Below are 21114 nucleotides of genomic sequence, written 5' to 3' on the forward strand. Positions count from 1 at the left end.
CCTCTGTAAAATGAGGATAAAACTGCTAAACTCTCAGGGCTATTTTTTATGTTTATTTTTTTATTGAAGTATAGTTGAATTATAATGTTTCAGGTATATAGCAAGGTGGTTCAGTTATGCATATATTTTTCTTCAGATTCTTTTCCATTATGGTTATTACAAGCTATTGAATGTAGTTCCCTGTGCTATACAGTAGGCCCTGTTGTTTATCTCTTTTATATATAGTAGTGTGTATCTGTTAATCCCAAATCCCAAATTTATCCCTTCCCCTCCTTTCCCCTTTGATAACCATAAGTTTGTTTTCTATGTCTGTGAGTCTATTTCTGTATTGTAAATAAGTTCGTTTGTATCATTTTTTTAGATTCCACATATAAGTGATATCGTGATATTTGTCTTTCCTGTCTGACTTATTTCACTTAGTATGATAATCTCTAGGTCCATCCATGTTGCTGCAAATGACACTGTTTCATTCTTTTTTATGGCTGAGTAATATTCCTTTGTGTGTATGTACCACATCTTCTTTTTCCATTCATTTGTCGATGGACCTTTAAGTTGCTTACATCTTGGGGCCTTGTTTTTTTTTGGCTGTGCTGCACGGTATGCAGGATCTTAGTTCACTAACCAGGGATTGAACCCATGCCCCCTGCAGTGGAAGCGTGGAGTTTTAACCACTGGACTGCCAGGGAAGTCCCCTCGGGGCCATTTTGAAGAGTACACAAGACACCATGTGTAAAGCACAGCATGGGCATGTAGTAGGTAATCAACAGTTACTCTTCAAATGGGAATCCTGAGACAGAGTCAGCGTTGTCCTCCCAGGTCATGCTGGAGCCAGGAATGGTCACATGGCTGCAGAGAAGAGGTCAGTGTAACCTGGATCTACTTAAACCTACTTAAAGGTGCAGGAAAATGGTACCTAACAGAACCCCCTCTTAGAAAGGCTAGTCCTCCAGAGAATGGCATGAGCAACATTGAGAAAGCTGGTGTGTTCCCCCAACCATCAAGGCTTCCCTATAGAAGGACATTTGGGCACCTTCAAGCAGGAGCCAAAAGCAGAAGGGAGAACTGGGATGATGAATGACAGATCACTACATATATTTGAAGCCACCACATGATCCCCTGAAACCTACATTTCTAGCCTCCCCATCACTCCGACTTCCATCATACCCTCCAGTTCAGCCACATCAAAGAGACATTCCCTATTCCCTGGTATACAAGAAAAGCTAATGGTCGTGAGTTGAGTTAGTTTCCCACTAACCCACAGACATTCTCCCATTGACACTTCAAACTTGGGACATGAAGACATTATGTGAAAGAAGCCAGACACAAAAAGATAAATATTGTACAATTCTGTTGGTATGAAATGTCCAGAATAGGCAAATCTGTAGACACAGAAAGTAGAATTGTGGTTGCTAGAGCTGGTGGGAGGAGGAAATGAGTTCGTCTCTGGGGTGATGAAAATGTTCTGGAATTAGATAGTGATGATACTTGCATAACTTTGTGAATGTACTAAAAACCACGGAAGTGTACGCTTTAAAAGGGTGAATTTGATGATATATGAATTATATCCCAATCCAAAAAAAAAAAAGGAAAATAGTGGAAAATGGAAAAGAAGAGGGAAGAAAAAATGGAGGAAAGAAAGGGTTGGACTTAGGCTCTTAGGAGTTGGATTTAACTCTTAGGAAGAGTCAGAGATGCTAAGTGTGGTGGTTAAGAGCGTGAATTCTGAAGTCCAGCTGCCTGGGTTCAATTCCCAGCTCTTCCGCTTACCAGCTGTGCCTTTAGGGCAGGTCATCTCACCTCTTTTGGCCTCACTCCCCCGGAGGTAATATAGGAACGATTTGGGGATTGTTGGGAGGATAAAGCTAGATAATCCATGCAAGGTGCTTAGCATAGCACGTGGCACATCCTCAGGGCTCAGTAAATATGTGTTAGTTTCCTTAGGAAGGGAGGAAATCATTGAGTTGAAGGGAGAGGAAAATTGGGGTAGAGGAAAAGGAGAGGGAAGTTGAGGAGTTGGGAGGGCAGGAGGGGAGGAGGTTGGGGCTGTCTCTGAGGGGTAGGAAAATTCTAGGGAAGAAGCTGGCTCGGAGAAACAGGCTGGTGCCCTTGAGAGAGCTCAGGGTGGTCCCAGCCCAGAAACTGCAGTCAGAGCTCTTCCCTTCCCACCCCTGCTTGAGTGAAGTGCTCAGAATCCGCCCCACCAGCAAGGACCACAGCCCTCCAATGTCAGCTTATGTTTCCCAGTCTGCCGGTTGCCCCAGCGAAGCAGGAACACAGAATGTCTGTCCTCTCCCTCTTCTAAGGCAAAGCCGGGGTGGAGGTGGGAACAGGAGAAGGTGGCAATGTTTACTGAGCTCTCGCCATCCCGGATGCCTTAGCATGCATGGCCTTGGGGTGCAGCTACCCCCAGATCGACTCTGTGATGCTCCCACCATCTTGGGTGCCTTAGCGTGCATGACATCTTAGCAATCAGGGTCCCCAGATCAACCTTGTGATGCAGGGATGGCTGCCCTCATTCTACAGAGGAGAAAACCGGGGCTCAGGAAGATGAAAGAACTTCATCGAGTCCTTCACTCATCCATTCAATCCATTCAACAATATCTATTGAGCACCTGCCTCGCGCCAGATGACATCTCCAGGGCTGTGGATACAGCAGAGCAAAGACGAGAGTAATTTACATTCTCCTGGAGGACAAGAGACAATAAGCAGGAGATAAATCACTGAACACAATGATTACAGATTGTGCCAACTGTGGGGAAGGAAAGAGGGATACACAAGTGAGCGGCGAGGCAGGAGCACCGCTTCCACTAGGGTGGCCTCTCGGGGGACGTGACATGAGAGGGTGGGATCTGAAAGATGAAATAGAGCCAGGGTGTCCAGATCATGGGAAAGAGCATTCTTGCAAGTGCAAAGGCCCTGGGGCAGAACTAGCTCACCTTGCATGATAACAACTTGCACAATACAAACGCCAGTACTGTGTTTAACTCTAGCAGGTACACAAATGGTGCTTAATAAATGTCATCACTCGCTGTTCATCTCAAAGGCCCTTGCAGCTTCCAAACCCATGAAACCAAGTGGTCCTCCAAAGCAGCAAACGTCTTCTCTCTCTGTGTATCCTCAGTGCCAGGCATAGAGTGGAGGCCTTTTACCAAATGACTTACTAAGGAGACTGTGTCGTTGGCTATTCTGTACTTGCTAAGTGAGGATGCACAGGAAATTGGAAACGCCTGGCTTGGATGTCAGGGAGACCCAAATTCAAATCCCAACTCTGCCTGTTAGTGCCTGTGTGATTTGGGGCTCAATTTTTATCCAAGACTCAGTCCCCTCACCTGTGAAATGGGCATGAAATAGACACTTCTCCGTGGGTTCCTTGTGAGCACAAAATGAGATTATGTATTGTTAATCCCAAACAAGATGCCTGGTCTGTGGTAAGATTTTTTTTTTTCAATCATGAGATTTTTCTGGTTTTAGCCAATCCACACTGAGCTGTTTACTCTGAGCCTGCACTAATTCCCTCTCTTGTGTTGTCTTTTAATCCTCACGTGAGACCATTAAGGGAGGTACTGTTTTTGCCCCACTTTACGGAAAAGGAAACTATACGCCAAGAGAGGTTAAGGAACTTGCCTAAAGTCACACAGCTGTAAACAGCTAATAAGCAGGATCTGACTCCGAATCCACTACATTACCCTGTCTCTGCCCTATAAGGGGCGGTGGTGGTGGTGGTGGGAGGGTGTCTGTGAGCTATTTTTTAGCAACTTATTATCTTCCCCTCCCTATCACCTCCATGATATCTGCCAAGCCACTTGTTTCCTGATAGTTTCTGATACAAATTTGCTCACCCAAAATGCACCCACATGTACACACACACACTTTCTCTCATGAAGGAATCCATAATTTCAGATAATGAAAGAAGATGCAACTGCCTTGACTCCCCAGTCTCCCCTCCTCTGCAGACGACCCCATGCTGTTCTAGTTAATAGGCCCTGCCGCCCCTTCTGACCTGCTCCCCCAAACCCAGCAAGTTCTCCCAAAGCATCCAATCATCGCCTCCCCCGCTCCCTGCCTCTTGCACCGCAGGGAGCGCCTCGCGGAAGCCGGAGCCGGACGATGATGCTTCCGTCAAAGGGAGCAGGACAGGCTTTCCGCGGATCAGAGGGGAATGACTTCGCTGCTCCTCGCTCTGTTAACATAATGAGGGGATAATCTGGTATTTAAATCACAGCCCAAGTGGTAAATCTGCATTGTCAGCCTTCAACGTGATTTACAAAATAATTTAAAAATGCATGAACCTTCTTCTTGATAAAGCATGGGGTGCTAAGTTAGCTTCTAAATATTTTATCACCCAAGGTGAGCTGTTTGCCTTGTGGCCATCACATATGCAGCCAGCGAGGGGGGCGAGAGGTGTGTGAGCCTCTGAAGACCCTCCCACATCAAGTTCACGGCCATCAAGTGAGGATCCGGGAGGGTGTGGGTGGTTTATGTTGCCTCTGGTCCTTTGAATAGTGCTTTTTTAGCCAACTTCCTGGAAAATGGCTGCTTGCAGGTATCCCCAGCAGACTCAAATGCCCTTCGCTCATTAGGACTGAGCAAGAGATCATTGACTTTGAGGGTCTCCCCGGCAAGGATCTCTGGAAGGCTAAGGGGAACCTGCAGGATGGGCTGGGAGTGACACTCAGAAGAGCACTTTGGAGAACACGTAGGGGGAAAGAGCAGCCTCTCCAGCATCTTCACTACCTGGAAGAGATTGCAGCTGGCCAGGGTGAGAAGCAAGGACAAAGACTCGTTCAATCTGGGAAGAGAAGAAATGCTATACTTGAAAGAAGGGCTGTTGTTGGGCTTTTCTTAATATTTATTTATTTATTTGGCTGCATCGGGTCTTAGTTGCGGCACATGGAATCTTTAGTTGCGGCATGCATGCGGAATCTAGTTCCCTGACGAGGGAAAGAACCCCGGGCCCCCTGCATTGGGAGTGCGGAGTCTTAGCCACTGGACAACCAGGGAAGTCCCAGAAGGGTTGTTTTGTTTTGTTTTTTCATATCACTAACTTCTTATTCAAGGGGACGATCATGTCCACATCCCTGGAGCTAAATGTTGAGTATTGCTGTCCCAAACTGATTCTGATCAGGACTCCCAAAAGCCACGGTGGGACTCGAGTGAGAGATCTCGTAAGCAAACAGGGTAAGGGGGGGTCCCCGGGAGAAAGAGAACCAGGTGCGGCTTTCTTGACATAAGAGAAGCCATTTTTGGCCTAAGCCATTTTATGATCTGAGCCTGGTTACATTGCTTGCCCTTGAACAGGTCTCAGTAATTAATGATCTTAAGGGAACAAAAGGATTCAAGAACAAAGGAAAAGCAATTAAGAAACAATAGTTCCCCCAAAAGTCAGAGTCCTAATTCGTCCTCAAGGGAAATATCTTACAATCTGATACATATCTTTCGTTTCTGCAGAACTAAGGCCCCCACCTGCGTGGAGGATGGTAACTACAGGTTGGTCAGAAACTAAGGGATGATGATGTTGACCTTTTCTGACCCTTTAGTGACTTCAGTCAACTAAAGCTTGGACTCTTGTCAACCTTTGCCCCAGTTCTATACTAAATTCCCCTCTGCTCAAGCCCCTTCATGAATATGCATCCACCCAAGCCCCTTCATGAATACGCATGTACCTTAGCTTAAAACTTCCCCAATTTTGCGGATGGGGAGACACTGCTTTGGGAAAGATCCCTGGCGTTCTCCTTACTTGCTGCCAGTAATAAATCCTTTCTTCTTCCGATCTTTGGCTTGGTTGTGTCTTTTTGCTCGACAGCCACCGAGAGGTGAACCCAGCTTTCGGGTAACACCCTATCGCATGGACATCAATGCATCACTGGACATGGCTCCTCCCTGTCACTGGAAGAGGAGAAGTGGTGGCTGGACAATGGGCAGGGGAGTAACCGAATCAGAATATCTGGGAAGAGGAGCCCAGGAACCAGCATTTATAATCAACTTCTGCCGTGGTTCTCATGCACACTAAAATTTTAGAACTTCTGGGCTATCCTAGAGGTTCTGAATCCTATCTGAACATTAGAATTTGTAAAGGGGGAGTTTTGAGAAGTACTGATGCTCCAGATCCTACCCTTGGAAATCCTGATTTAATCGATGTACCATGTGGCTTGGACATGAAGAAGTTTAAAAGCTCTTGGGGGCTTCCCTGGTGGCGCAGTGGTTGAGAATCTGCCTGCCAATGCAGGGGACACGGGTTCGAGCCCTGGTCTGGGAGGATCCCACATGCCGCGGAGCAACTAGGCCCGTGAGCCACAACTACTGAGCCTGCGCGACTGGAGTCTGTGCTCCGCAACAAGAGAGGCCGCGATAGTGAGAGGTCCGTGCACCGTGATGAAGAGTGGCCCCCGCTTGCTGCAGCTAGAGAAAGCCCTCGCACAGAAACGAAGACCCAACACAGCCAAAAATAAATAAATAAATAAATAAATAATTTTTTTAAAAAAAAAGCTCTCCCAGGTGATTCTGAGGTGCAGCCAAGGTTGACCACCACGGAACCAGAGGAACTCTAGGCTCTTGGATTTCCATGAATTCGTGTCTGCATTCAACTTGAACTTCTCTAAGCGATGGCATGCTCACCACTTCACCTGGTAGTTCATTCCTTGACTGATTGTCTAATTGTAACACCTTATTTCTCCAACTGACCTGAAACTTCACTCCACACCAATTCCACTTGCTGGTCCTACCTGCGTTGAGATCAGGTCATCCCAACAGACAAACTCTAGAGTTGATGAAATTTGCATTCACTGAAATTGGTGAAATTGCATTCCCTTTGCCCTGTTACATCCTTATTTCTTCTCCAGGGCCCTCACCTCTTTCCCTCCCTCTAATCCCACCTGGAAGCCAGTGCCCTAATCTCTCTCCCTCCATGAAAACACTGTCAAGAAAGGTGTCTGAGATGAGTCAGTTGCACCTTAGAATGAAGGAGTCGATGGAGGAGGGAGTGTTAGATGTCAGAGACCTGGCTCCAGCTGGCTCTGCCCATGTAGCACCTTGGATAAGACCCGTTCACTCTCTGGGTTTCAGAGTTTTCACCCCTAAAACTAGGGAAATTCGTCTAGATTCATTTTTAGCTCCCACAATCCAATCTGGGAAAGGAATGGGAAAGGTAGGAATAATGGTTGATGTAGTCAGCCAATGGAAGGAGAATGATGGGGGTTGGGGAAGAGATGGAAGGAGACAGGAAGTGAGGGAAGAAAGGTAAGAGGTTAGGAAGGAAGGGAAATAGAGTCAAACAAGAGAGGGGGGATGGGAGGGAGAGAGAGAAGCAGAAAATGGGGGAAGGAAGGAAGGAATGGAGGAAGGAGGGAGGGAGAGAGGGAAAGAGGGAAGGAAGAATGGAAGGGTGGGCCACAGGAGTCTTTTGAGAACTTTCTAAGTCATCAAACAAAATATTTTGAAAATGTAGACAACACTACTCTTTATATAGTTACTTATTACACGGTGCTGGTGTGCTGTTTGAATCACAAATTGCATGCTAATGGCCTAATTCATAAACCACTGACGTTCTTTATGAGTCCTTAGCATTCAGAAATGAGGAATTTGTGTTCAAAATATAATTTGCATTGCAAAATTCAATAATTTAGTTTCTCATATTCATTAATGCTTAAAACCACAACACATAACTTATCCCATTCCAACTCCCTCCTTAGGACACTGAGAAAATAAGTGTTTCAGCTGGGATCTCAAGTACTGCTTGTTAGGGCCAAGTTTGGAACTGCTCTGAGAGTGATCACCAGGGGCAGCCATGCGGGTTTTCCTTAAGGAGTGGGCACTGAAGGAGTCTGCAGAGTAAGAAAAAAGAACTAGAAGAGCCTCTCAAGCACATGTTTATTTCAACTTCCCAGTCGCAGGAACCCCACCTGAAACTTCAATTCCTGCTGAAAGAGATGTACAGTTTCCAGGGAAATGGCCGGTGGAAAATCCAGGGAAATAATCGATGTAACATTTAGTTGAATAGTCTGTGCTACCCACGGAAATATTGTCCAGGGACTTCCCTGGTGGCGCAGTGGATAATATTTTGCGTTCCCAATGCAGGGGGCCCGGGATCTATCCCTGGTTTGGGAACTAAATCCCACATGCATGCCTCAAATAAGAGTTCGCATGCCACAACTAAGGAGCCCTTGAACCACAACTAAGGAGCCCACCTGCCGCAACTAAGACCTGACACAACCAAATAAATAAATAAATAAATATTAAAAAAAAAAAAAGAAATATTGTCCAATCAGATGTTCAATGGAAAAGACCATAGAATACTCTGCAAAATAAAACTAGGAACATTCCCTTGGCAAATATGTTTGCTGTGACTTAGGGACCCTGCCTCATCTATCTGAAGGATGAAGATGGATTCATAGCCTGCCCAGCTATTTTTGTTTCCTGGCACAAGATAGGCACTGAGAATTGTTGAAAGAAAGGAGGGATCGATTGTTTATGGAAGAGCTGATGAGAATGCTTACCTGGCCCAGTGTCCCCTTAAGAACAGGTCTTCAGGGATATATCTGGGGTTGATCTCCAACACACCTATCTTGGTTTGATAGGTTATATTGCAATGTGCTAGGGTAAATCTTTTGAAGCAATATGTAGGCTCTTGGTTTGAACCAGAACCTTTCAGAACTAAGACCTGAGTGTCAGGACAATGAAATTGAATACATATAATTCCCGGAGTCAGAAGTTCTACGTTTTAGTTCTCAAAACAAAACCTCCAACTTGCCATATGGATTTGTGCAATTCACGCCCTCTCTCTGAACCTTGTAAATAGGGAGGTTTGGTTCCTAAAAACTCTTCCAACCCTGAAACTTCTAGGACTTCAAGATGTGACCCTACTACCATGCCCAAAATTGGACATTTGTCACCCCTGTCTGGATATGTCTGCCTGAGAGCTGGTTATCCAAGCCTTAGAAGGTCAAAGACAAAAGACCTTACTAGAATGTAAAGTGGTCCCTTAAAAGGAACCACATGCCTGTCATTCAATGCTGTATTCCCAGCACCCAGCCTGCACATCATCAGTGCTTGAGAAATAACCACTCATTCATTCAACAGATGTGCTCTGAACACTGATGATGTGATGGTCCACATCCTAGGCAGTAAGGATACAGTGATGAACAACATAAATCAAGTCTCTACCTCTGTGGGGCTTACATTAGAGTGGAAGAGACAGACAGTAAACAAGTAAAGCACACATAAATAAACAAAACAAACAAGTTCAAATAGTGATAAGAGCCGATAAAATAAGGTAATGGGATGGAGAGTGATGGAGATGGGCTATTTAGGTTAGGTGCTCAGACACATCCTCTCTGACAGTGGAGGGAACATATGAGATCTAGACCAAAAGGAGGCAGCCATGGGAAGATGCTGAAGCAGAGCATTCTGGGAAGAGGGAGTAGCAAGAGCAAAGGTCCTGAGGCAGAAACATGCTCTGTGTGTTCAGAGAAGATGAACAAAGGCCCAAGGGGAGGGAGTATTGTGAGTGAGGGACGGTGAGTAGGTAAGGCGGTCAGAAGAGCAGGGGGAGTGGATTATGTAGAGCCCTCCAGGCCCCTGGTCAAGAGTTAGGAATTTATTCGAAATGTGACAGGAAACTCTGGAATGTATTAAGTAGGTGAGTGGCATTATCTGGTCCTTAGCTCTAAAGATCCCACTGGATGCTTCATGGAAAACTGAATTGTTGAATGAATGGGGTACGAAGTACCTACTCTGTGCACCTTGGAAGAGAGTCAGCCTGGGAGGGTGATGCCCATCCATGAGAAGGACGTGGTCCAGCATTTCAGAAAGCCAGCGTGACGCCTGCTGCAGTGGCATCTGGCTGGGAAAGCCACTGAAACCACCTGGTACCCAGGACCTCTCTGTGAAGCCTGAAGTGGCTCTCATTCCAAAATCCACTCAACCTCTTCCTCCTCCCATCTCTGCAAACTCTGCAGCCTTGTCGTAAGAGCAAGTCATTCGTCAGCAAATCTAAAATATTTATTGTGCATATTTTAAAGGCCAAAGTGCTACATCATTGAGCTGTGCCCAGATGGGGACAAGGCTTCGCAGTGCCGATGACTGGGATGAGGACGTGCCGGACAGAATTGCAGACAATTAATCTGTGCAAATGGAACTCTTCAAAGGGGACTGAAGGACTCACTTAAGCACCAGAGACAAACCAGCCCATAATGATCACCATTAAAATTGAATACAATTTGCTTATTTTGAAAAAATGAAATTCCTCATATCCCTTATGGCTATCATCTACCCTACTGGGAAAATGTGAGAGATGGTAGGACTGCTTTGAGGGCGAATCTTGAATCAAATTCTAGAAAGGGGGTCTCTCCAAAGGCATCCACGTTGGTAGACGTTCAACCATCACTATTTTCCTTTGGGAGAGTTTGGATAATATGCATAAGTCCTTGGTGGGCATGTTGGAGGAAGAGAAGTTGGTGGCAAGGTGAGTGAGGTGGTGGTTGTTATTGACCTAGAACAAACTCTAGACTACACTAGACTAGAACAAACTCTAGTTTCCTCTAAGTCTCGGGACTCTTATTTATAAAATGTGGGTGAGAGGAAAATTTATTCCGTGGGGTGGTGGTGAGGACTGAACAAGATGGCGCATGCAACACGTTGAGTACTGTGCTTGGCACATGGTCTCATTGGATCCATGTGCATCGTCATCGCCATTGTTGGTTGGGCCACCATTGTTATGGCTGAACTACTCACATACCAGCTGTGGGGCTTTGGGCAAATCTCCTAACCTTCCCATAAAATGGGATGATGATTATCTCTTCCCTGTGGAGTTCTTGGGAAGATTAGACAAGGTAATGCATGCCCAACACTTAGGACCGAGTGCAAGTCCAATGAAGAGCTGTTTCCATCATTATCACTATCTTCATCATGTTCAGTGATTGACTTCATCATCCGGTCAGGAATCATCTTGGAATTGAGGCTGGTGCTAAGATGTTGTTGGAGGGAAACTAGGCAGTAGGAAGTCTCACCATCCAGGTGTCTGCTCTGCCTAATCCCTGAGCCTCTCCATGCCTCAGTGTCCCCAGTCAGTATATTGGGGATCACATTGGACCCACACTCTTCATTAGCACTGTTTTCAAATAAAATGCAATTATAGATACTAAGGCATTAGGAAGGTTTAAAAACAGCTCTCTATAAATATAAGGTGTGGATGTTTATTGTTTATTAAGTAGAGAGGAAAATTTTTTGTTATTGTTTTGAGTCCTCCAGCCCTGAGATAGCAGACATATACACACTAATACGTATAAAATGGATAACTAATAAGAACCTGCTGTATAAAAAAATTAATAAAATTCTAAAACTCAAAAAAAAAAAAAAGATAAATCAGAGCAACATCAAGGCAGAGTGAAACATGGGTTTCCAGGATCCAGGGTACCGAGTTTCATCGGGACTTTTTTTTTTTTTTTTTCTTTTTGCAATCTTTGCTGAAAGACATTTGAAGTGAAGTTAATAATTGAAACGTAATGAATAACTGCAGTTTGGGGTCCATAGCACAATCATAATTGCCAGTTTATTACTTTTTTAATATATTTGCCGAGTATTAATAATATTGAAATAATGCAAGAAGATCATGGAAAATAAATGAAATATATCATTTGTCAAGGAAAAAGGATTTCCAAACTGTCGGCACTGCTCTTATGAGTTCTGTGATGAATGCGGCAGGGTACAAAATCCTTCACTGTAGAGACATCACCTGCAAATTGTGGTTCCTGCAGAATTCTCATCAAGTCAAATCAAGGTGAAGCTACAGAAGGCTCCTAGTGTAGACAGCCCTGCCATCTCTTATGTGCTTCTTAGGTGTGTATGGAGCATGGTGCAGTAGAAAGTTCCCAAGCTAGGAATAATAATACCCTGGTTTTAGCCCCAGTTCTTTGGTTTGATCTTGGACAAGTCCCTTCCCTGCTCAAGTCTTCCTGGTCCTCAATATAAAGTGAAAAGCAAAAACAGGAAAAAAAAGATAAAGGGGTTGGAATAGATCCTGTATCCCAACTCTGTCATCTCTAAGAACCCATTTTATTATTTTTCTCCCCCAGGGACTACCTGTTTTGAAAGCTCTTCATATACTAATTTGAACCTAACTCAATTCAGCAAGGCTTGTCTTCTACCCCAGGAGCAGTGTAGGGAATCTACATCCTCATCTGTAAAGTAGGCAGGTTGATTTGGGCAGAGGTATCTCAGCACTGGTGAACCTCGGCTAGTGATGGGGACAGTCACAACTAATTTATTACTAAAATCAGCTAAAGTAATGAAGTCTGCAACTGAGTCTCTAAAACAAATGGGAGTGGATTTGAAGGTCCCTCTGACAAAGCCATTCTTGCTTCTTTATGTACAGACACGTTTCCTTTTATCTGCTCCATGTCTAAGGCATTCACCTTATGACAGGCGGGCACCCAGCTAAGGAAATGAGCCCCAGGAAAGAAGTGGGCTCACAGCTGAGGTTCTGGGGCCCACCACCATTCCTGGTCTGTGTCTTCCATCTTCAGTCTATAGTAAAAGGCAGTGCAGTAGGTCTGGAGGGTGGGATCTCGGCCACAGTAAGCCTGGAGAGCAGAGCATTTAGCCAAAGAGAGTTATTCTCCAGCCTTAAGATCTCATGGAGTTTGTCTCATAGTTTGGACTTCCTTGGGGCCTGTTGTTTTTTTCTTGTTTTCTATTTCTCCCTTTGGGAGTGGAATGTTGGTCCTACACCTGTCCCAGCATTGTATTTTAGAAGCACATCATTTGTTGGGTTTCACATGGTTCACAGCTGAAGAGCAATTTGCCTCAGGATGACTCATACCTGGTGTCTCACTCATTTCTGATTGAGATGATACTTAGACGAGACTTTGGATTTTAGACTTGAGAGTTGATGCTGGAATGAGTTAAGATTTGGGAGCTGTTGGGATGTAATGAATATATTTTGCATGTGAGAAAACATGAACTGGGGGGACCAGGGGTGGAATGCTATAAACTGCATGTTTGTAGCCCCCCCAACTTCATATGTGAACTCCTAACCCACAAGGTGATGGTATTAGGAGGTAGGGCCTTGGGAAGTGATTAGGTCATGAGGGTGGGGCCTTCATGAATGCAATTAGTTCTCTTATAAAAGAGACCCCAGAGAACTCCCTCACCCCTTCTGCCATGTGAAGACACAGAGAGAAAACAGCCATCTATAAACCAGGAAACAGAACCTCATCAGACACCAAATCTGCTGGCACCTTGATCTTGGACTTCCCAGCCTCCAGAACTGTGAGAAATAAATTTCTGTTGTTTATACGCCACTCAGTCTATGGTATTTTTGATATAGCAACCCAAATGGACTAAAACACTGATTCTAATATTTTAATGAACATTCTTCCCAATTTATATAGATATCCATATATATATATGTATTCTGTTTTATATAAACATGATAATATATGTGCTCAGCTACATTCTGGTTTTTTTTCCCCTGTTCTATTCTATGCCAGGAACTTCTATTCATTACAGCAAAGCCCTGCAGAAGTTTTCCATTGTACTGATTTACTATTAATAATTCACCACTGACATGCACACAGCTATCAAAAAGTAGCTGTAAAAAGAACAAGCTTTTTTGTGTACTGATAGGGAACAATCTTCAAGATCGGTTGTTAAGTGTAAAAAGCAAGGTTATAACAGTGTTTACTTTGCTCCCATTTGTGTAAAAAAAAAGAAAGAAAGAAAAAGTAAGGTGGAGTAGGAAGAATATATAAACATACTTGCTCTGGAGAACCCAGAGAGCTGGTGGTGCTGGTTGCTTCTAGGAGAAGCCCCAGTGGGCAGGGTCCTGAGGCTGGAGAGAGACATCTCATTGCAGACCCAAATCTATCTTTGGAATTTTGGGCCGTATGATTGTATTAACCCAGACAAAACACGTGTGTGTTGTGTTTTTATGCTTTATATACTTCACTGTGTATGAGTTAAGATTTGGGGTCTGTTGGGATGTAATGAATGTATTTTGCATATGAGAAAGACATGAATTTGGGAGGGCCAGGGGCAGAATGCTACAGACTAAACATTTGTAGCGCCCTAAAAATCCACCCAATTCTTACTGACCTCTCAATGTATAAAAATATATCATTTTATATGACACAAATGAACATATCTACAAGACAGAAACAGACTCACAGACATAGAAAACAGACTTGTGGATGCCACGGTGGAGGGTATGGGGGTGGTTAATGGATTGGGAGTTTGGGATTAGCAGATACAAACTATTACATATAGGATGGGTAAACAACAAGGTCCTACTGTATAGCACAGGGAACTACATTCAATATCCTGTAATAAACCATAATGGAAAAGAAAAATAAATTAATTTTAAAACTTTTTTTCTATTTCTACCTATTCTCCATGTTAATCCTCATCAACTTCTACCATCTTCAAAAGATGATGATCGTGTTGTTGACTATAATTATTCAAAATAAATATTTTAAAAGCAGCAAAATATATATATCATTTTAACATAATAGAGAAATTTGTGTTATATTTAAATTATATCATTTATACTGTATATATTTGACTTTAAAAAATAGTTCATCGCTGTATCCCCAGTTCCCAGCCAAGTACCTAGAATATAATGAAGGGCTCAATAAATATTTATCAAATAATTTAGTGCCTGAATAGATAAATATGTTGATTATTAAAACACCATATTTGTGAGTTGAGTTTTTTTTTGTAGTTACTTCCATTCTCTTTCAATTTGGAGGTTTTTGTCACGATCTGGGTGTCACTATGTGAACAAATATATGGGGGTGAACAAATGTTTGAGAATCCCTGAGCCAATTTTGCTCAGGATCCTTCTGGCTGATATGATCCAGAATTCCGAGATAGGATCTGGAACACACGAGAATCAGGAGTCGGTTCCCTCTGGGAAGGGAATCAAGGAGTGGGCGGCTGGGAGAAGAGGATGGGGTGAGGTTGGTGTGGGGCAGCTCTGCCCAGTGCCCGAGCCTCCCCAAGTCTGTGAGATGGAGAGAGAAGAAGCCCTTACAGGGACGAAGCATCCACAGGGGGCCTTGGGCAGATGTTCTGGGTAAATACATCTCATGTTGGAACTCTGCTTCCAGATTCTCCATCTCGCTAGGAGGAAGAGAACATACTCAGTGGGGAGCGGGAGCTCTGGGGTCCAATCACCTCTGCAGAGATCCCAGTCTCATCACACACCTGCTGGGTATTGTTACCTTAGCCTCAGTCTCCTGGTCGGTAAAATGGGGGTGATAATGAATGCATCGAACTCACCAGATTGCTATAAGTCTTGAAGGAGATCGTGCAAGTCAAATGGGACTTAAAAAAAAATCTCAGCTATCGTTCCTGTTATAGTGACATCCATTTCATGCAACGTTAGGGGAGCCTTAGGAGTAGCAGGAGTGGAAGAGCCAAGAGCAGTGAGATTCAATTCACTCATTCACTCAATTTTTTTTTAATTGAAGTATAGTTGATTTACAATGTTGTGTTAGTTTCAGGTGTACAGCAAAGTGATTAGGTTTTACATATATATATATATATATATATATATATGTTTAAGATTCTTTTCCCATATAATTTATTATAAAATATTGAGTATAGTTCCCTGTGCTATACAGTAGGACCTTGTCAGTTATCTGTTTTATATATAGTAGTGTGTATCTGTTAATCCCAAACTCTTCATTTATCCCTCCCCCCACCTTTCCCCTTTGGTAACTGTAAGTTTGTTTTCTATGTCTGTGGATCTATTTCTGTTTTGTATATAAATTCATTTGTATCCTTTTTTTAGATTCCACATATAAGTGATATCATATGATATTTGTCTTTCTTTCTGGCTTACTTCACTTGGTATGATAATCTCTAGGTCCATCCATGTTGCTGCAAATGGCGTTGTTTCATTCCTTTTTATGGCTGAGTAATAGTCCATTGTATAAAATTCACCCAGTTCTTACTGACCATTCACAATGCCTCAGCATTGCACTAGGTACCGGGAACAAGTGACAAGCGAAGGTGGACAGAGTTCCCGCCCCCTTGGTGCTTACAGTCCGGCGAGAGAGATGGGCATGAACCAAAGGATAAGCAAAATCAATGGAAAAGTGCTACAGTGACAAGTGCTACAGGAGAGAGGTGTACGATGCCACAGGAGCTGATATTGGGAGATTTGATCTCACAGGAGGAGTCAGGGAAGGCTTCCCTGCGAGTGATGTTTAAACCAAGATCTGAAGGATGACTAAGGATTACTTAAGTGGAAAAGGGGAGCAGCAGGTGCAAGGTCCCTGTGGCTGGAGGATGCACAAAGAACCGAAAGAAGTCCAAAGTTGCTGGAGAGAAGATACAAAGAGGATTGTGGGGGGAGGTGAGGCCAGGAGCTAAGTATGGGCCAGGCCATTGCAGAGTCTAATGACATTAAATATGATGGCAGCAATCATATATTAATCACTTGCTGTATGCCAAGCACCATGCCAGTCATGTCACATTATCTCATCTAAACTCATAATAATAACATAAAAGTGGTGTTACTATTATCTCCTCTCTACCAACGAGGAAACAGGCTAAAGAAAGGTACTGTGGGGGACTTCCCTGGTGGCACAGTGGTTAAGAATCCGCCTGCCAGTGCAGGGGACATGGGTTCTGGGCTGGGAAGATCCCACATGCTGCGGAGCAACTAAGCCCGTGCGCCACAGCTACTGAGCCTGCACTCTAGAGCCCACGAGCCACAACTACTGAGCCTGTGTGCCTAGAGACTGTGCTCCGCAACAAGAGAAGCCACCGCAATAAGCCCGCGCACTGCAACGAAGAGAAGCCCCCGCTCACAGCAACTAGAGAAAGCCGGGGCACAGCAATGAAGACGCAGGGAAGCCAATAAGTAAATAAATAAATTTATTATTTTTTTTCAAAAAAAGGCTTTAAAAAAAAAAAGGTGCCATGGTTACCAAGAGCTTGAACCAGTTATGTCTAGTGCCAAAGCCCTTGCAGCCTTGGACTCAGAAGGCCATACAATTTGTCACCCAAACAAGAACAGCGATCATTATCAATAATGCCAAGAATGCAGGCATAAACCAGGACTGTCCCAGGCCGTACTAGATAACAACTCAAGATAAAGAACATGAAAGGACTTTGTAAACAATGACGTCCATTAAAAGAGACCATTAAGCTGAGCGTGGGCTTCAGGGAGGGAAAAGTTCTGTGTAACCAGAAGATGGCTTTCTTGAACCAATTCTTCCCTCTGCTACAACAGGAAACCCCGTTCTACCCCAGTCCCACATCTGAAATATATTTGACATTTCAAAAAATAATTGTCACTTTTATTAATGTTTTAACATATAAATTTTAAATGTGACAGATGAGTGAGAAGCAGCAGTCTGTTTCAATGAAAAGTTCATACTCTCCAGCAATAAATCGTAGACCAAAGAGAATCCAACATGGGTCACAATATTTCTTGCCTGTCTGTGTAGGGGTTACTGGAGTTTGCCAACGTTAACTTAGCAGAAGGATTCCACTTGGGAACTGAGAATCCCTTGTCCGAGGAGGATGGGAAGCCGGCCCCCTCTCACCCCCTCCACCGGGGTGCCCCTGCTCCAGACTCTGTTCCAACTTTAGGGCCCATTTCCAAACTTTTCATCCAGAATCTCTACTGATATTTTGTTTTCTCTCTTGTGAAGTCTTGCAAGACATGCTTTATCCTATCCTTGGTTGGCAACAAACCAATTCCATCTATTCTATATTTTTTAAGAAACCCAGAGAAGGAGCTGCTAGGGTCTCCCCTGGTCATCCAAGCTAGCTTTTATTCCCAAGGTCAGTTCCTTCCTTCAATACCATCTTAGGAAACCTTCAAATCTGGTTTGCGGTTTACAAAGAATTGAGTCAATTCACTGTGATCTGGATTCGCTCTTGGAAAACTTTAAGTATACAAGAATAATTTGGAGGTAGTGGGGTGGTTGAAAATGCAGATTCCTGGGCCAGGATCTTATAAATGCTGATCCCACGGGTTGGGGGAGCAGGGACCAGGAGTGTGCTTTGGACACAAGCATCCCAGGTGAATCTAACAAAGGCAGTTTGAAGACCACGCTTTCAGAAGCACCAGGCTGAACAAGCCTTGGTGGGAGCATGAAGCACGAAGCCTGGGGTGGGTGGGTGCTTTGGGGAAACGGGGATATTTCCAGCCAGAACCACCTCGTATCCGCTCTCCGGTCCTCCTGGCTCTTCCCCACATCCTCCTTCTACACCAGAGTTTAGCAAACCTCGTCTTCTGAGGCCAGATTGAAATGCCAGAATGTATGGAGATTAATCACAGAATAATACAAACTGCAGCTTATCATCTCCCATATATTTGACATAATTACCCTACAAGCAACATGAAAATGTTATACTGTAATAACTCCCAGCCAGAAGAGAAAGCAGTGTTGCTGATAACATGAAAATAGAGAAGACAGAATAGAGCCCTTCGAAAACTTTTAATTAATTTTTCCCCCTTGCAGCATAATTGATGTCAATTCAGGCTTCAGTGTTTTCAAAGCGCCTGGCCTCAGAGCAAAGGAATTTAGGGCTGGTGCGGGTTGACTGCAGAGCAAAGCTGGGCCCTCCTGCATTTCTGCATCTTTTTTTTTTAATGTTTTTGAAGTACAGTTGATTTACAATGTTGTGTTAATTTCTGCTGTACAGCAAAGTAATTCAGTTATATATATATATATATATATATATATATATATATATATATATTCTTTTTCATATTCTTTTCCATTCTGGTTTAACACAGGATATTGAATATAGTGCCCTGTGCTATACAGTAGGACCTTGTTTTTTATCCATCCTATATATAATAGTTTGCATCTGCTAATCCCAAACTCCCAATCCATACCTCCCCTACTCCCTCCCTCTTGGCAACCACAAGTCTGTTCTCTATGTGAGACTGTTTCTGTTTCGTAGATAAGTTCATTTGTGTCATATTTTAGATTCCATATATATGTGATATCATATGGTATTTGTCTTTGTCTGACTTACTTCACTTAGTATGATAATCTCTAGGTCCATCCATGTTGCTGCAAATAGCATTATTTAATTCTTTTTTATGGCTGAGTGATACGCCATTGTATATATATGTACCACATCTTCTTTATCCATTCATCTGTCAATGGACATTTAGGTTGTTTCCACATATTGGCTACTGTAAATAATGTTGCTGTGAACATAGGGGTCTGCATCTTTTAAACACGTAACAGACTGCATCACTTCCCTGTTTAAAATGCTTTCACAGCTCCCGTTTCCTGCCCGACAGAACACAAAGACCCAGGTTCTTTGGAGTCCCTCAGGAGCCTTCATGGTCAGGCACTTGCTTGCTACCTTGCCAATTTCACCTCTTGCCCCTCCCCCACGTGCCCCAGTCTTCCTAAATCACTTGCAATTTATTTCTCCAATGTACCGTTCTTAGTCCATTTGAGCCGCTATAACAAGGTACAATAGAATAGGTGGCTTATAAACAACAGAAATTTATTTCTCACAGTTCTGGAGGCTGGATGTACAAGACCAGGGCACCAACCTGGTTGGGTTCTCGTGAGAGTTCCCTTCTGGGCTGCAGACGGCTGTCTTCTCGTTGTGTGCTCACATGGCAGAAGGAGTGTAAGAGAGCTTCCTGGGGTGTCCTTATAAAGGCACTAATCCCATTCATAAAGGCTCCACCTCCATGATCTAATTACCCCCAAAGCCCCACCTCCTCATATCACCACATTGGGGTCAGGATTTCAAAATATGAATTTGAGGGGAGGGGGGGACACTGCACCTTCATTCCTCCAAACGTTTGCACTGGACATCCGTCCCCACACCCTCCCCACCCACTTCTTCATCTGGCCAACCCAACTCATCCTTCAAAGCTCAGATAGCATCTCCTTGCGAAAGCCTTCCCTCCTCACCGGCAGCTGAGATTTCCGCCTTGGGTTCCCAAAGCCTCCAGGTGTCTCCTCTAACACAGAGCTTATCACACTCGCACTGTTCTATGAGTCACTTTCTCTCTCTCCTCGACTAGAAAGTGAATGTATCTTATTCAACTCTGTAACCCAGCATCTACAGTGTCTAGGATAGAAGAGGCCTCAGAGGATATTGGAAGAATGAATGAATAAATTATTTATGACTACTAATCTCACACACTGTTGATGCCGATTGTATAGGAAACTATACAGTAAATTCCTGGCAAGAAACCACTCATCTCTCATGATGAACTACTTTGAAGCATTGCTCAAACCAACTTATAGCGCTCGCTTCAGCAGCACATATACTAAAATTGGAACGATACAGAGAAGATTAGCATGGGAAATGAAATTGAGTTATTTGTGAGTGAGGTGGATGGACCTAGAGTCTGTCATACAGAGTGAAGTAAGTCAGAAAGAGAAAAACAAATACCATATGTTAACACATATATGTGAAATCTAAAAAAAAAAAAGAAAAAAAAATTGGTTCTGAAGAACCTAGGGGCAGGACAGGAATAAAGATGCAGACGTAGAGAATGGACTTGAGGACACGGGGAGGGGGAAGGGTAAGGTGGGATGAAGTGAGAGAGTCGCATGGACATATATACACTACCAAATGTAAAATAGATAGCTAGTGGGAAGCAGCCGCATAGCCCCGGAGATCAGCTCGGTGCTTTGTGACCACCTAGAAGAGTGGGATAGGGAGGGTGGGAGGGAGATGCAAGAGGGAAGAGGTATGGGGATATATGTATACGTATAGCTAATTCACTTTGCTAACACACCAATGTAAAGCAATTATACTCCAATAAAGATGTTAAAAAAAAAAGCCAACACAAATAAAAGCCAAAGTCTTAACAGTGGAAAAAAAAAAACAACTTATATAACCCATTATTTCCCTTTTTTATTGAAGTATAGTTGATTTACAATATTGCATTAGTTTCAGGTGTACAGCGAAGTGATTCAGTTATAAATAAATTTTTTTTCAGATTCTTTTCCGCCATAGATCATTGCAAGATATTGAACAGAGTTCCCTGTGTTACACAGTAAATCCTTGTTGTTTATCTATTTTATATACAGTGGTGTGTATCTGTTAATCCCATACTCCTAATTTATCCCTCCCCCCCTCCATTATTTCCCTCTTTGCCTAGACTGCCAG

At 43.6% G+C, this 21114-nt stretch overlaps 1 pseudogene; it reads left to right on the top strand.

The window, feature by feature from the left end:
- The first annotated feature begins 20242 nt into the window (after window positions 1-20242).
- On the top strand, window positions 20243-20301 carry LOC133104609 (U6 spliceosomal RNA; annotated as a pseudogene).
- The last annotated feature ends 813 nt before the right edge of the window (window positions 20302-21114 follow it).

Source organism: Eubalaena glacialis, chromosome 13 (genome assembly GCF_028564815.1).
Source record: "Eubalaena glacialis isolate mEubGla1 chromosome 13, mEubGla1.1.hap2.+ XY, whole genome shotgun sequence".
NCBI classification, from domain to species: domain Eukaryota; kingdom Metazoa; phylum Chordata; class Mammalia; order Artiodactyla; family Balaenidae; genus Eubalaena; species Eubalaena glacialis.